This window comes from Podarcis pityusensis (assembly GCF_964106645.2).
Source record: "Podarcis pityusensis genome assembly, chromosome: 9".
NCBI classification, from domain to species: Eukaryota; Metazoa; Chordata; class Lepidosauria; order Squamata; family Lacertidae; genus Podarcis; species Podarcis pityusensis.
Genome location: NC_138034.1, coordinates 41,063,253 through 41,077,943, shown reverse-complemented (window position 1 = coordinate 41,077,943; position 14,691 = coordinate 41,063,253). Strand labels below are relative to the sequence as shown.

The window sequence follows — 14,691 nt, the reverse complement described above, 5'->3', positions numbered from 1 at the left end:
GCTCGTCTTTGGTTCTGCAAACAACCTGAACTGTGCCCTATTCTTCAAGTAATGGGGCAGTGTATGCAGCAGGAAAGAGAAAAGGTGCTAGACAAAAGGAAAAGAGTTGATATGGCACCACTGATACAGCTACTTAATTTTAGACAGTCTTGCATGTTTGTGTGTGTGCTTTAGGTAACCAATATGCTGGCCAGGCTGTTGGAGTCCAACAACAACTGAAGGGTCACACCTTCCCCATCTCTGCAGGGAACTTTATTTCATAATTATCCAGGTTACAAATTTGGAAAAAATAGAATGGTCAACACATGGTGATTAAAAGGCAACTTGGCCCCCAAACCACACTAAAGGATTCTGACAATCCCCATCACACATTGAGGTCCAGGATTGCAGAGCTGTGTGGATAAACCCTTATCTATCACAGACACACACAATAACTGTGTACAGCCAACTGCATGTTGGTTGGGTTTTTAAGCATGTGAATAGAGTCCATTTTCACGTGTACCCAAGGCATGAAAACAGAGGTTGTGGCTACCAGTGGTTGGTGGTAGAGAGCTTGTGACCCCTTTCACATATTCTTGGAATGTCTGAATCCCTATAGTATGACCTGTTCAAAAATTTCTGAACCCCAAAGCAGTATGCTAGAATCTTTAGGTGATCACATGAGATTCATGACAGTCTGCTCGTCTAGCGTCTTCCATCCCCAGCACCCTCACAACACTTGGTTCTGGGCTTCTTTCTCCACCTTTCACACCACAAGTCCCACAGCTTCCATGATCAGCCAGTTCCCACACTCCTGACTTTTCACTATATACTACAATCCCTTGGCCATAATGTGCAGGTACCACATACAGGTAAAGGTAAAGGTACCCCTGCCCATACGGGCCAGTCGTGACTGACTCTGGGGTTGCATGCTCATCTCGCTTAAGAGGCTGGGAGCCAGCGCTGTCCGGAGACACTTCCGAGTCGCGTGGCCAGCGTGACGAAGCTGCTCTGGCGAGCCAGCACCAACACAGCGCACGGAAACGCCGTTACCTTCCCGCTATAAAGCGGTACCTATTTATCTACTTGCACTTAAGGGTGCTTTCGAACTCCTAGGTGGGCAGGAGCTGGGACCGAACGACGGGAGCTCACCCTGCCGCGGGGATTCGAACCGCCGACCATACGATCGGCAAGTCCTAGGCACTGAGGTTTTACCCACAGCGCCACCCGCATCCCTTACCACATACAGGTACTCCAGATTTAAACAGCACTGAATGCAAGGTCCACTCCTGACTATTCCTTGGGAGCTGTGGCTTTACCCATGCTGCGCCTGCCATCAGGTGAGTGACAGACGGGTGGCTGGTCAAAATAGGCAACGTGGGCCAAATTTGGCTCGTGGGCTAGAGACTTCCCACCCTGCCATACCCCTACACACTATGCCCCGGCTGGCATCTTTTTTCTGCCCTCATTGGCTCTAGTCTTGTAGTGAGGAGGGAAGGGGAACAAGTATTTGGGCACTTACCTTGTTTTGGGGGGTAGGATCTTATAGATGTTTCTGCAGAAGTAAGTTTCACTGGATTCAGGGGGATTTACTCCCATGTAATTGTGCGCAGGACTGCAGCAGAGTGCAAGAAGTTGAGCAGATCAAATAGGCCAAACTAGCTCTGATGCAGAGGGAACTTATTTATACAGGAATGCCATAATCCTGTGTGGGACAAAATCAAGCATAACCATTGGTTTGAAGGCTTCCACTTAACAGGCCAATTAAAATGCAGATTAAAATCAGGAAGATTGCAGGAATGATGGCAGAAAAAAGGATTAACAGAAGGTTGTGACCCAAACACACAAAATGAGCATGCTTCGTTGAACACAAACTGGGAAATTCAGTTTTATGCAAAGGCAAACCTACCTTAATTTGCAGTTGCACAAACAATGTGTGCACTAAAACATTGAAATTTGTGCTTCTCAGAATTTTGCAATGCAGCTGTCCAACCAAGTAATGGGTACAAAGATGCATATACCTAGGATAAAGTGTGCATAAAATGCATGTATTAAGTTACATACCGCTGGGAAATTGCTTGCAAAAATATGCGTATTAGGCAAAATTGCGTAACAAAATGTGTGTATTAGGAGAAATTCAAATTTAAACGCTGAGGAAACATGCATAAATGTGGAAAACTGAAAAGATTTGAAAAATGAGAAACAGAGAACCCAAAATGAAGAGATTTGTTTTGTCACAACTGATACCGGCCTATTATTTCCTAGTAGACCTGCTTCGGTTTCAAACCTGTGAGCACCCAGCCACCTGAATTTTCTATCAGAGGGAATTATTCCAAAGCAAGACTAGTGGGCAGCCCTATCCTATGGAAAACAGGCTCCATCAATTCCACATAGCATTTCACTTTTACAGGGCAAGCTTATGAAGGGTTTCTCAGAAGTCCCACTGACTTCAGTGGAGGTTTATTCTCAAGCAAGTGTGCATAGTTTTGAATATACAGGAATGTATTCTTGAGTAAGCATGCTTAGGGTTGCACCACAGATGCAGGCAATCTTAACCTTTTGGCCTACAAATATTGGATCAAAGATGAAACAATAGCATTCCTGTTTAGTACAGGCACTTGCCTATATTTCAATTGCATGCCTGCTTGGAAATGTTGAATTTATTAGTAACAATTTTGTGTACGCATGCCTTTATTATACTAGATTCTGCAAAGCACTTGTAAGCCCCATTGATTTTAAAATCCGTAATAAATATATTTGCTGTGGAAAAAATTAACAACAGACATAATATTACCACTTCCTCTCGCAATCTGTTAGTCAGCAGCAGTGTTTAAAATGTTCTTTGTCACTCCAGCTGAGCACAAACAAATGAAAGTTATTGGCCATTCTTTTTGGTTAATGTAAAGCTGATTTCTATCACCTTTGAAAATATTACTTCGACTGTGAAAACATAGCTGTACACAAATTAACCTTTATGTGGTGAGCAAGCAGAGTAGCCTACTGTGGTGGCTCTTTGATGTATTTGAGGGTTGATATTTCAGAGTAGATTACCATGGTAATTACCAACTGCAGGCCATGTGAACAGAAAGGTCTTTCACAAAACCTGATTTTATGGTAATGCACCATCCCGTCACACTATGATCCTTTATTCACAGTCGCATCAAGAACAGACATCAAGTCGACAGATGGAAAGGGCTATGAATGTATTGAGTTATTTACTGCACGGGCAGATATCCGATTCTTCATTTAACTCTGACAAATTGTGGGAAGATCTTTCAGGGACTGAAGCTATTTCACAGAGTTTTAAGAAAAATCCAGATTATACAACTAAACAGCAGGCAGGTGTCTGAGCTTCCAAAGCCATCGCATAGTTGTGTTTCACATGATTTGCAGCAATTTACCTACATATTATTGGACTGATAGCAAATGCATAACGTTTAGTGCAATTTTCCAATTCGGCACTAAACTGCACATCAAACAAATGCCAAATTCTCACTGCAAAAGAGGGCTGGCAATATGATGATTCTGTTGCTTTTCGGTGTCCTTTTAAAGGGCCTTCTGATTAATCCCACACATTTTAGGGCCTATATCTTTATTATTTCATTATGCATCTGTAAATGCTTATTTTTCTTTATGCTGTGTGTTTTCTTCTAACTCAGAAGGTAATAGGTTAAAAGGTTGTCTCTAAATAAACAGCAATAGGTATCAGTGCTGTGAAGTATCATGGCAGGGCTTGGTTTCTGACCCATTATTATTCAACGGGATACAAAGAATTGCACAAACAGTTTCATGCACCCAGGCAAGCAATGTGTTACTCAAGCATAGAAAACCTCATCTGAAACTGAGAACAGTCTCAATGTAGATAGCATTTGCTTTGCAGGGGGGAAATGTCTATACACAGGTTATTTTGAATCCAAACCATACCTGCAAACAGGCAACTTCAATGGGACTTGCAAGCTCACTGATTGACATGTGACCAGATCCACCCACTTGTCAAAAATGGCCCACAGAGGGTAAGCCAGTTCTTGAACTGGCCCTCCAACTGAAAAAGGTTCATCACCCCTGATCTAAAGGTGGCCAGTGACAACTGCAGGTCTCTTGAGAGAAGCTGTGGGACAGCAAGTGATTTGATTGACTTGGATTCAGCTGTCTCTGAAATTCAAGTTCATTTCAAGAGTCATTCTATTTTGTTTCAGCAAGTAAAGTGTAACTATTTATACCATGTTGAAGGGCATATAACTGTTCTTTATTGCCACAAAGTAGACACTTTAATTTGAGCACACAATCAATATAGAGTATGTTTACATTATGCAATGCTCATGGTATTTAATGGGTAACTTTTGCTGGCATGCTTTCAATTAATTCCAAGGTGTTGTACTGACATGCTAGCTCTGAGTTTCAGAGTAGCTTTTAGCTAGATAATTGTTGGTGTGTGGGATAAATTATCTCTAGATCTTTAAGCGTTAGAGAAATTCTGTTCAGTCATTTACTTATACTGCAAAACTCGTATAGCAATCTAGTTATAGCGCACTGAGTTGTATAAACTACCCTGATATAGATAAACGGGTAAGAAACATTAAATCAAATGTGTGCAATAGATGTTTTATTAGTTTAATAAAGGCTTGATAGTAAATTGGGCCAAAGGCAAACTTTTTAAAGCACAGTTGAGTTCAGTAGGAGAGATTTAGGCAATTCCTGTACAGAACACGTCCCCAGACTATACCTTGATTAAATAAAGGTGTGATTCAAAGTATGTGTGGAGAAATAGGATTGTAATACCAAACACCAGCATCCAAAGGCCTAACTATGGAGTACATATGACTAGAATCGGGATATCTACCTGAGTGGTACTCACTGACCCATTTGGTACATAATACTAATCCATTTGTTTAGTGTTACATGAATAAACAGAAACAAGATGTGGGCTTGCACATCCTTTCCCATTCTCTTCCTTCCACATGGCTGCAAGGAAACCAGAAGCACCGGCTTCCTGTTCTAAGCTTACCAGTGTTTACTGTTAGGGAAACTCTGATTTGTTTCAACAAACCATACTTTAACCAGAGCTTCCTCGCCCTACTTTGGATGCAACAACAAACAAAAGCTTAAAATGGGAACAGAATGCTTCATAGCCATGCAGCAGGAGGAAAGTCCTCTTTTTTCAACTCACTCACATTGTGCTAAACAGAAATGGCCCACTCCCTGCTCAGTTTGAGCCCTCACACCAGGCATAGGCAAACTCGGCCTCCAGATGTTTTGGGACTACAACTCCCATCATCCCTGACCACTGGTCCTGTTAGCTAGGGATGATGGGAGTTGTAGTCCCAAAACATCTGGAGGGCAAAGTTTGCCGATGCCTGCCTCACACATTCTTTTGGTTTTTATCATCTACAATGCTAACAGCCCCAAATTTTCAGCCAAAGAGAGAGCACAATTACACATGCAACAATCCCCTATCAGAAGGAAAGTGGTCCATTACAGAACATCATGCCTTTGCGGCATATTGTAATGCTCTGTGATTAGACCAAGGCCACATTTGCACTGTACATTTGAAGCAGTATCATACAATTTTAAACAATGATATCTTCCCCCAAAGAATCCTGGGAGCTGTAGTTAAGGGTGCTGCGAATAAGAATGCTGTGCTGACCAATGAATCCTCATCTGTGTATAAAGCAAAGATGACTGTCATATTAGCTTTTAGAATTAGGCCCTATCTGCACTATACATTTATAGCGGTATCATACAACAGACATGACTTCTCCTAAAGAATCCTGGGACCTGTAATTTGTTAACGTTGCTGAGAGTTGTTAGGAGACTGCTATTCCCCTCACAGATATCCCATTCCCAAAGGTTTAGCAATCAATCCTGTTTCCCAGGAAACCCTGGGAACTGTAGCTTACTGAAAGGAAAAGCAAACAATTGTAAAAGCAAATATGACAATCATCTTTACTTTATACACAGATGAGGATTCATTGGTCAGCACAGCATTCTTATCAATAATGCAGGTTCCTAAAGTAGGATAGTTTATTCAGTGGCGGAGCCACTGGGGGGCAGAGAGCAGGAGGGGGGCAGGGCTGGCATGCATCCCGAGGGTGTGACACCCAGCGCGGGGAGGGGCAGCCATGATGGCACCCACTGGGATCGCGCTGCCGCAGGCGGTGCTCTCCCCCTGCACTCCTCTTCCTCTGCCAGTGAGTTTATTTACCCCCTCTTCCATTTCTCAAACTACAGTATTCCTATAGTTGCTGTCTAACTTCAGCCTTCTCTGACCCTGGTGCTCTTCAGGTTTTGGACACGTGTGTTGGCTGGGGCTGATGGGAACTGTAGTCCAAAGGGGTACCAGGTGCCCAAGTGGAGGGCACTAGGTTCTGGAAGGCTGCCTACCAAGAATATGTTAAAATTCCAGCTCTTCCCATTGACTAACTGCGCAGTCCTATGCATGCCTACTTGGATATAAGCCTCACTGAATTCAGTTGGATTTACTCCCAGGTAAGTGTGTGGAGGACTGCAGCCAAAGGACCAAGTCACACGTGGCATGGAGGGATTGCCAGAGACTGCTCTCAACCAGAAGAGGAAGCCAATCTTACACCTCTTTGATTGCCTTCCTTCTACAATACAAATTTTCCAAACACCTGCTTGTTACATCCACACATTACAGGACTATACTTTAAAACAACAACAACCACCTTAGGTGTACTTTTTTAAAAAACGTAATTTTTGAAAACGTCCTTAGTTCTACTGCTCTAAAACTCTGTTGGGGTTTTGTTTACTCAGAAGTAAGTCCCACTGGGTTGAATGTAAGCGTGCAGAGGATTGCAGCCTAAAGTCCTGGAAAATAGGTATCTTTGCTCTAGTAGTATCTCTTATTGTGGCATTTATCTAAAAAAGACCTCAAAGCCCCTTCTCTCAATGGGCTGCTTTCCAAGAAGGGAGTCTCCCTTCCTCTAGGCATAGCCTGCATTCTTTGTTCCCAGATGTACAACCCTGTATTTAGCTATATGAAAACACACGTTTTGTTTGATTGTAAGCTTTTAACCAAACAATCCAGGGATTCCTTACAAAGCAAGGGCTGTGCCGCGCGTAGGAGAGAAGACTCCCTTCAGAAATGTCTTGGCCACATGAAATTCCACATTCCACTACAGGGGCACAACACCCCGTTCTGCTGAGTCCAAGTACCTCCACACCTTTGATCGGCGGAGCATCAAATCTCTGATCCTCTGTCTTCTAATCAGTTTCATACAAGCTTCACTCACATAATTGCCTTACAATTTATTAAAACGAGGAGCTGACTGGACAGCTGCAACAGGACTCATATATTCCGTGTTAAGCGGAATGATTTCCCCCCCTCCCTCACGGGAGTTATTATTTTCAACAGCTGCCAGATTTAATTGGCTATTAATATATTGGGAAAGTAAAAGGATGGAGAAATGCTTTGCCCATACAAGTTGATAAAAACTATAAATAGGTGGGGGGGGTCATTGCTCATAAGATTATGTAATGACGAATGATGTTATATATTAAGATTCAAATAGGGGAAGACTCTCGCGCTAAAAATAATATTTAGAAGATTATTTAGGACGGCCAGCCAATGATCAGTGCTTGTTTGTTTAAAATGATGCTCCAGTTAATTTTAACATGAAACGAGACAGCATTTACCTATCATTTAAATAAACGTGTGTCCTGCCCTTCTGTATTAAAGTACACTTAGGATTTAAAATGCACAACAATAAAATAAGAAAAACAAATCACAGCAGTAAAACAGGAATGAATTAAAAGCAGCAGCCAATTTAAAAACAGTAAGATACAGAACTAAAAAAATAAATAAATTGATGAAATAAAGCTGCCCCCCAAAGCTTGCCCAAAAGCAGGACAAGTGGACCTCTCTTAGGAGGACAAGTGGACCTCTCTTAGGAGGACAAGTGGCCCTCTCTTAGGAAGTGGTTCCACAATCTGGGCACCACCATGGAAAAGGACATCCACCCTCTGCAATCTGCCAATGGGGGTGGAGAGGACCTCGGATTCAGGGAGAAATTCCCATGAGCTTTTCTTTGCATGAAAAAGGTTGTTTCTAAGAAGTTGTGTTGGTACTGATGGCATAGTGGTTATGAGAGGACAGATCCCAAAGGACTTAGCATCTAAAAACAGACAAAAGCAACACTTCAAGTACTAAATTGGATCAGAGAGCAGATGATATGGAAGAGCCCCTGCCAGTCAGAATAGACTGAGCCAGATGAACAAAGAACAAGGCTCAGTATAAGGAAGGCAGCTTCCTATGTTCTTACAGCATGCTCAAATGCTTCTTCATAACAACTACACCCACAATACACCTCCCTGACATGTCAGTTCTCTGTACAGAGAGAACGTTTTGTCTGGAGGAGAATCCACTTGTAATACAAACAGGGTTGCCATATCAGCAAGATTTAGGCATAAAGCAGATTTGCATCCCAGGGAGGACTGCTCACCTGCTGTTTGTGCACCTAATATCAAGTCACAAGTGCATGTCTCTAGGGACTAGTGGCGCTGGGAGTATGGAGCCCTCAGGTGCTTCCAGGCGAGTGTTTATTGAGGGATCAGTGCTACGCATGCACTCAAGTTTGGGTTTTTTTTTGCAGTGTTTACACGATATCATTGGCATAAAAATGCCAACCTGTATGCCACCCACTCCCCATTTAATCCAGAGTTCCAGGAAAAACTCTGTTTTTTTTTAAAAAAGGAAGGAGTTGTTGCCAACAACCTGTTTGCAATATCTCAGTGGTCCACTTGAAAATGAAGCCCCTGTCTGGAAATAGAGGAGTGTCCACTGGTGTGTGCCTATTTGTTCTCATATCCACCCCATAATAAATATACAGTGGTACCCCGCAAGACGAACGCCTCGCAAGACGGAAAACCCGCTAGACGAAAGGGTTTTCCGTTTTGGAGGCGCTTCGCAAAACGAATTTCCCTATGGGCTTGCTTCGCAAGACGACAGCCCATAGGGAAATCTCCGGGACAGCGGGGAAGCGCAGCGCGTCTTCCCCACTGTCCTCGGACCTCCTCCCCCCGCCCGGCATCGGAACGAAGCTCCGATGCCAGGCGGGGGGGGTGGAACGCCTCCTCCCCCCGCCCGGCATCGGAACGAAGCTCCGATGCCGGGCGGGGGGGGAACGCCTCCTCCCCCCGCCCAGCATCGGAACGTAGCTCCGATGCCGGGCGGGGGGGGGGAACGCCTCCTCCCCCCGCCCGGCATCGGAACGAAGCTCCGATGCCGGGCGGGGGGGTGGAACGCCTCCTCCCCCCGCCCGGCATCGGAGCTTCGTTCCGATGCCGGGCGGGGGGGGGAGGAATGCCTCCTCCCCCCGCCCGGCATCGGAACGAAGCTCCGATGCAGGGCGGGGGGGAACGCCTCCTCCCCCCGCCCGGCATCGGAACGAAGCTCCGATGCCGGGCAGGGGGGGGACGCCTTCTCCCCCCGCCCGGCATCGGAACGAAGCTCCGATGCCGGGCGGGGGGGGACGCCTCCTCCCCCCGCCCGGCATCGGAACGAAGCTCCGATGCCGGGCGGGGGGGGTGGAACGCCTCCCCCCCCCGCCCGGCATCGGAACGAAGCTCCGATGCCGGGTGGGGGGGGGAACGCCTCCTCCCCCCGCCCGGCATTGGAACGAAGCTCCGATGCCGGGCGGGGGGGGGGGAACGCCTCCTCCCGCCGCCCAGCTTCGGATGGCTTTCCTGAAGACTTGGGGTGGGAGGAGGGTTTTCCTTCCCACCGCCAACATTCAGAATGCTGTTCTGAATGTTGGCGGTGCGGAGGAAAAACCCTCCTCCCACGCAAGCCCCGGGAACAGAGGGAAAGCGCTGCGCGCCTTCCCCTCTGTTCCCGTACCTGTCCTGAAGGCTTGCGGTGGGGAGAAAAGCCCTTCTCCGCACCGCCAGCCTGGCAAGCGGTTTCCCTAGGAACGCATTAATTGATTTTCAATGCATTCCTATGGGAAACCGTGCTTCGCAAGACGAAAAACTCGCAAGAAGAAAAAACTTGCGGAACCAATTAATTTCGTCTTGCGAGGCACCACTGTAGCTAGATGAGCTTTTCCACTCTAGAATTATACAACGTGAAAATTCACAACAGCAGCAGCAATGCTTCTGCTGTATCATATTTCCCCAGATACAAATATTCACTCACTCACTCACTCACTCACTCATTTGTACCCTCCATTTCTAGGTAAACCCTTTTCTGGTCTTGCCCTCTGCCTATTCAGAAACTGCAGTCACCTCACAACTGAAGCACTACTTTTGTGGAAAAACTGGCAAATTATGTGCAACGAAAAGAGCTGGTAGTGGTGGTGAAATGTGCACGTGAATTGCACAATAAACTGAGCAGAAAAAGTTTCAAGCATACTAGGATTCCTACTTACAGGCACAGTGTTTGGGATGTTACAGGATGCCAGCACCATTCATCCGGTTGCCATTTCTTACTTCTTGTGCTATAGACAAGGGGGTTTAGAAAGACAAAACACCAAGTAAAACCTGGCCCCTTTCATGTGTTGTTCTGGCAGCTATCAACCTCTTTGCTTTTATTTTTATCAGGCTTTACACACGGACACGTTGGCCTTTAACAGCATACTGCAGATTCTTGGCAGGGGATGCATCATATTAATTCAGTGATATGTTTGGTGAAGACCTATGAAACCAGATGCTAGTTTTACTGTATGCGCCACTTGCTCGGTCACAGATACTTGAGAATTGAGTTCATCATACCTACTGTATGATAAATATAGAGAGGATTTAGTTGGCTCCCGGTCAGACTTGCCTACGATTTGCTCTTAGGAAGTCTGCTGCCACCCCCAACTCTCTAATTTTAGATCCCACTCCCCAATTCCACTGTTACTGCTGTAGCCATAAAGAAAGGGGAAAGAAAGAAACTCAGAGACTTTTCAGCAGGTATCCCTAGCTTTCAATTTGTTCTTGTTAAGAAATTTATCTTCTTTTCTCTTTGCACCACTTCTCTTCTTCACAATAGCATGTACCATCCACCCAATGTGATGGATAATATACCTATTTTGCAGATAGATAAACTGAGGTCATGACTTGCTCAAAGCCACACTGTGATTCATGGCTTAGGTGGGATATGAATCTGGGACCTTCTGGCATTTAGTCCAATCTTCTTTGCAAGAAAAGTGTGTAGAATTACAGTAAGCATTTGAAAAAAGTAGCAGTATCATAGCAACACCTGCACTGGTTGTGTGTTCTTTTTTTAAAAATAATAATAATATACCCTTTCCATTTTACTCAACTGATTTTAAAGAACTGACATAGCAAAAAGTGGCATTTTTATAATAATCAAATATATAACCTGTCATTCTGTAAAAATGGTCACTTGCCCATAAAAGTGACTGGAAAGAAAAACAAAACAATAGATTAATTATAGTAATGTATAGTATATGTATAGTATATGTATTAATTATAGTAATGATTGTGAGATAATTTGTCTAAATTGCAACCAAATATGCCATTAAAGAGTCTCACTATAATGATACTGAAATTCTAAAATATTTCCTTAGTTTTTAAAAATTTAAAATAAGGCGTTGTGGTGCTAGATTTTGGAGAAAGGCTTTGTGTAGAGAAATGCAAGCCTGCCTTTAAATTTTTTACACTTACCATTTGACCACACATGCCATTTTCCTACATACAAAGAACGAAGGAAAATGGGGTTCTTCCAACATTTATACTTCAATTCTTTGCAAATTTGATTGGGAGTTAATATCATCAAATTCAGTAGAACTTGCATCTCAGTAAACATGCGCAGGATCAAGCTGCCTGTATCTGTGTGTGTGCTTAAGATTAAGGTTCTAAGCATGTCAACTGATGCTCTGTATTTATAACAATTGCCTAGGACACATTTTTGAGGATTAAAGTTAAACAGCTGGTATATTTTGAAAGAGTCATCAGAATGCCAGTGACTGAAACATGCTCAAAAGACAGGTTGTATGCATAAGACAGTATGCCTTTGATGGAAACTTTTGTTTCATTAGATTCTCTGCTTCTTGTGTATAGCAAATCAGACATCTAAAGAAGATGGTATCTGCAACAGCCTCCATGATACCCAAAGCCCAAACAACTGAGGATTTTCAATGTCTAAACTAGCACACTGAATTTTGTTCAGAAACTGTGGAACAAGGTATTAATATAAGTGGAATATGACAGCACTGACTTCTGTTAGTTGCTAACTGTGCAATAGTTTTTTGTACCAGCTGAAATTTTGGAGCTATATTCATTGCTGGACATTAGAGATGGAGGACAATTGCATTTAGTCTGCATTTTTTAATGAATCATTTTTAAATGATTTGCACATCTTGGACTAATATTCTAATAGAATTTTACTTATCCTTCTGATTTTGTATTTCTCTGAATTTTACAATATAATTATTGGCTCGAAAATGTAACCAAATGCATTGAGAATGCATGCATGCAGTGATATAAATACCATTTAGATTTGCATTTTTTGATATACAGATAAATGTAGAAACAGGAAGGCACAGTCGTATGAATGAAAACATGCAAAACTGCACAGACTAGAGATTAACTGACCTGTCTATCATTAGCAGACACTGTGCCTGCAGTAGTTGGAGCAAAGGAAGTGCCAATGGAGAAAGAGGCTTTGATCCAGGCTTTCTACCATACCATAATAAGAAGCCCGCTGAGTTTGGGAGCATCTGCTGTATTAAAGATATTGCCATGGATATTTTGTTAATTACATGCCCTTAAAATAAAATAATTTGGGTTACAGCTCTGATTTATTATATTTTTCATCAACGCTTTGGTGCATGTGCTGCCTCTCTTGCGGTTTTGTGCTTGATGATTTTGAAGCTGGCAAGTACGAAACTTACCCATGACAGAAGATGCACCAAATTGTACATTTGGAGATGGGGTAGATGCTTATAAACATCAGAACGTAATGTTAGCCTTTAGCAGAAGAGCGTGTTTACTTTTTCCAATATGAAACTCATTAGAGCAGCTGTTTTAAAAACTTAGGGCTCATCCACATTGTTGTTCAATGCATCCTGAACCTCCATTAATTCTCTGTTGTTCATAAGACATTCTCCTTCAAATCACTGCCTTCCAACACTTTCCCCTTCCTCAATGTGTGTGTGTGTGTGTGTGTGTGTGTGTATATATATATATATATATATATATATAGCAGGGATACTCTGAAAAATAGAGGATATAAGAAAGTCCGGACTGAGGGACTGTGGGAAGGCAGTGGCTATTGCAGAATCCGTTTTGCCTTTCCCCTTTAATTAGTGGTAGATTTTCACAGTCAATTAGTATCATTATGTACAGAATATGCTAAGTTCTGATATAGAATGTAGAGAAATGTAAACTAACACTTCCCAGTACCCTTGTAAATTCTATCCTGGAAGTCTTAGCTATGAGGATAACACAACCACCATGTAATTATATATATTTTGGCTTTTGCTACCCTACCTACTTCTTTAATCTCACTTTCTATTGTCATGCTCTGCTACAGGCAGATCAAACACTCTCTATTTATCTCTTCCAAATCACACATTTGAAATGTCTTGGATATAGCAGCAGCTGAAAACATTGTAATTATCTAGTTATTTCATAAGATTTATCTACCACTTGATTGTAGAAAACCCTCAAAGCCATTTACAAAAAAACCCAGCAAGATTATTAACAATAAAAAAATCAATTAAAACATTTAAAAAAGAAGTTAAAACCAGCAATAAATTTAAAACACACCAGCATTCTAAATATCTGGGTAGGCTTGTCGAAACAAAAATATTTTTAACAGGCACTGAAAAGGGTATGAGCAGCAATAGTTTTCCTACTGACAACTGATGTTGACTCTTTATCTCTGGAGAACATTTTGCCACATTGTATGAAAGTAATGTCTGGATTGATTGATTGATTGATTGATTGATTGATTGATTGCTTAAAAAAGATACTGACTTTGGTTCACATTTGATGAATTTCCAGTCTGTCCAAGTTCTGCTTCACAAGTTTTCTGACAGACAGGAAAGGGAATGTACATACTTCATGACAATGAAAACACTGCTAGTTGAATTGCCTAGCACTTTTTCTTCTACTGCCTTCCTAACTATATATTTATATCAACCCACATCTTCCCCTGCTAGTGCTTACATAGACAAAACTGCACCACTGATGCACGGAAAGAAGTACCATCAAAATCTGCAGGGGGTTGTGGTGTGTTGGGACTGTGAGGACCACCACAACTGTCCTGTAATTAACTCAATGGTACAAATTACTATTCTTCATATATCTACTTACACACAAGGGAGGGCAGTGGGGACAAGCACGCTAGCTCCACCTATCTTTGCAAAAAAAATATCAATTGTGCAAATTTAATGTGCATTGCAGGCCACCAGGCAGCCAACATGTCATCCAATTACAGGGTTGCCATATTTCAAAAAATGAAAATCCAGATATAAAAGTTGAGCTTTTGTGGGGAAGGGGGCAAATTCGCCAAAAAACAACACTTCCAACATGGGTTGTCATACACCCGCTATTTCCAACAGACGAATTCCATATGTGTCCAGGAAATTTCAAACCTATCCAATTATCACGTTGAATGGTTAGCTTCATGTTCATCCTACAAGGAAGTGTGCAGAAAAAGCTCCTTGCTTCATTGCAACTCGCCCCTCTACCCCCGGCAACCTGTTCCTATCAATAGCCAAGTATAAAACCTCCCTCTTATAC

General features: G+C 42.8%; 2 long non-coding RNA genes across 2 annotated transcripts; both read left to right on the top strand.

Moving 5' to 3' along the window:
• The first annotated feature begins 82 nt into the window (after positions 1-82).
• Positions 83-2,219, top strand: LOC308485896. The gene is made up of 2 exons (XR_013990831.1): positions 83-851; positions 1,229-2,219. It is a non-coding gene; the product is annotated as an uncharacterized lncRNA (long non-coding RNA).
• Positions 2,220-10,819: 8,600 nt separating this feature from the next.
• On the top strand, positions 10,820-12,606 carry LOC308485601. Its single transcript, XR_013990646.1, has 4 exons — positions 10,820-10,890; positions 11,016-11,070; positions 12,004-12,127; positions 12,463-12,606. It is a non-coding gene; the product is annotated as an uncharacterized lncRNA (long non-coding RNA).
• The last annotated feature ends 2,085 nt before the right edge of the window (positions 12,607-14,691 follow it).